The sequence below is a fragment of the Austrofundulus limnaeus genome, unplaced genomic scaffold (assembly GCF_001266775.1).
Source record: "Austrofundulus limnaeus strain Quisiro unplaced genomic scaffold, Austrofundulus_limnaeus-1.0 Scaffold1627, whole genome shotgun sequence".
NCBI lineage: Eukaryota > Metazoa > Chordata > Actinopteri > Cyprinodontiformes > Rivulidae > Austrofundulus > Austrofundulus limnaeus.
Window position 1 is genome coordinate 31,575 of NW_013954029.1, and position 2,309 is coordinate 33,883.

Genomic DNA, 2,309 nt, shown 5'->3' on the forward strand with positions numbered 1-2,309 from the left:
ATGGAAACCGAGGACAAAAATAGCCGGGGCCCAGTTGGGTTGCCCAAGTGGGGCCCAAATATAAAACCCGATTTTACCCATCTGGGCCCTACAAACATTTGTTGGCTAGGTCTGATTTGAGGCCCACACAAGGCCCATCATAAACCCATCTGGGCAAACACACTTGGGGCCACCATGGAAACCGAGGACAAAAATAGCCGGGGCCCAGTTGGGTTGCCCAAGTGGGGCCCAAATATAAAACCTGCTTTAACCCATCTGGGCCCCACACGTTTGTTGGCTAGGTCTGATTTAGGGCCCACCCAAGGCCCATCATAAACCCATCTGGGCAAACACACTTGGGGCCACCATGGAAACTGAGGACAAAAATAGCCGGGGCCCAGTTGGGTTGCCCAAGTGGGGCCCAAATATAAAACCCGCTTTTACCCATCTGGGCCCTACACACATTTATTGGCTAGGTCTGATTTGGGGCCCACCCAAGGCCCATCATAAACCCATCTGGGCAAACACACTTGGGGCCACCATGGAAACTGAGGACAAAAATAGCCGGGGCCCAGTTGGGTTGCCCAAATGGGCCCCAAATATCAGCCCAGCTACTCCCCATTTGGGCCCCACATGTGTGTGTTGGCTGGGATCTGCTTCCTGGAAAAGAAACGGAGAAAAGTACAACCTTGAACACTTTCATAAGTAAATATTTACGCATACTTTTATTGTAATCACACCCTTGTGTGAAGAAAAAAACAGTGAAAATATGAATGTTTTTATTACTGTTTAATGAACATTTCTTTTCCAGGAATAGTGTTATTTACTGAAAATAAGATGAACAAATGCTAAAAAGTGTAACATTAATTGAATTATTGGATCCTTGAAGCCAAAGAGAAAAACATAACCTTTGAAAAAAACTGAACTTTTTATCCTTATTTATCTTTTCCCATGAAGAAAAATAATTTTAGTAAGCAAAAAATACAATTTAGTTTAGTTTATTTATATAGCGCCAAGTCACAACATATATTGTCCTATTCTGAAATAACAACAATTAAACCACTAAATAACCACAATCCAGAAACGTCAACATTTTCTTTTGTTTTATCAGGACAAATAAGTCTGACAGCAAAAAAAAAAACTGACTGAGAAGCTGCAGCAAAAGTGAAATTTATACATGTCAAGTTGTACAGATTGTAATTTACACAGATTTTCCCTTATTTTGCAGGAAATTAAAGGGAGCAATATCACAGATTTCTTCAAGTTTTACAGATTTTTTGAAAAACTCAGTTTCAAATTAATTTTACAATTTTCCTGCTTTGTGCTGCAGATGCTGTCATCCCAGATGCCTGCACCCCCCATACCTCTGCGCGCGTGTGTCTAATACAGATTTTCTGTGAAAATTACAAATTTTAGAGACTCTTTACAGCTACAGGTAAATGTTTGAAGGGGTTGACATGAAATTCTGTGTATAACACAAAGGATCAGAACCAGAAGTCCCAGAAAAAGATCATTTGAAAAAATAGCTTTTTCAGAAGCAAGTCACAAGCACAAAACAGTCTGTCACAGCAAGCACTCGACTCCCAAGACATTAAAGTACCAGAATTTTTATTGCCAAATTAGTCTATGACATATACTGTAATTAAGCACAACCACAACTGACGTCAACAAAATGGCAGGATTACTTTGGGTACAAATTATTAAGATCTACAAAAAGATGACACAAAAAGGGTTCAATAGACCTGTTACTTAGATGTGGGTTTCACAAGAACTTAATTGTGACAATATTGACTCACTGCTATATTCTAATACAGTGGTTCCCAAACTTTTTATCTTCTGTCCCACAAAATATCCATGGCCAAAACTTGTGACCCCAGATATTACTGGTCTGAGTACACGAACTTCGTTAATAACCCTAAAAACAGGCTTTTTGGCAATCTAAACAGGTTGTACACAAATATAAATACTTATTTATACTTATTTTGTGTTTTTATAATAGTTATAGGGAAAATATTACATCAGCAATTATTTTATTACCCTTTACATTGATCTCTGGAGATAATCCAAGGTGCTTCATGACCCATATTTGGGTTCCAAGCCCAACTTTGGGAACCAAAGTGCAGTGGTTCACAAACTTTTCAGCTTTTGACCCACAAAATAACAGTAGCAGAGACCTGTGCCCCCAACTATATTTGGATGGTAAACATTTGCATTAGGCCAACTAAACATGGGCATAGTAACAATATTTTTTATACTACGATACATTTATCCATTTTAAATACACTAACCTCACTCATTTGTAACAATTAAGGCAAAAATGTAATTAATTC

At 38.5% G+C, this 2,309-nt stretch overlaps 1 long non-coding RNA gene across 1 annotated transcript in view; it reads right to left on the reverse strand.

The window, feature by feature from the left end:
* The window catches only part of LOC106535957 (uncharacterized), a 14,984-nt gene extending 13,435 nt beyond the window's left edge, over positions 1-1,549 (reverse strand). The window contains exon 1 of the long non-coding RNA XR_001312491.1: positions 1,456-1,549. This is a non-coding gene — a long non-coding RNA (uncharacterized LOC106535957). The remainder of the gene's footprint in view (positions 1-1,455) is intronic.
* Positions 1,550-2,309: the final 760 nt, after the last annotated feature.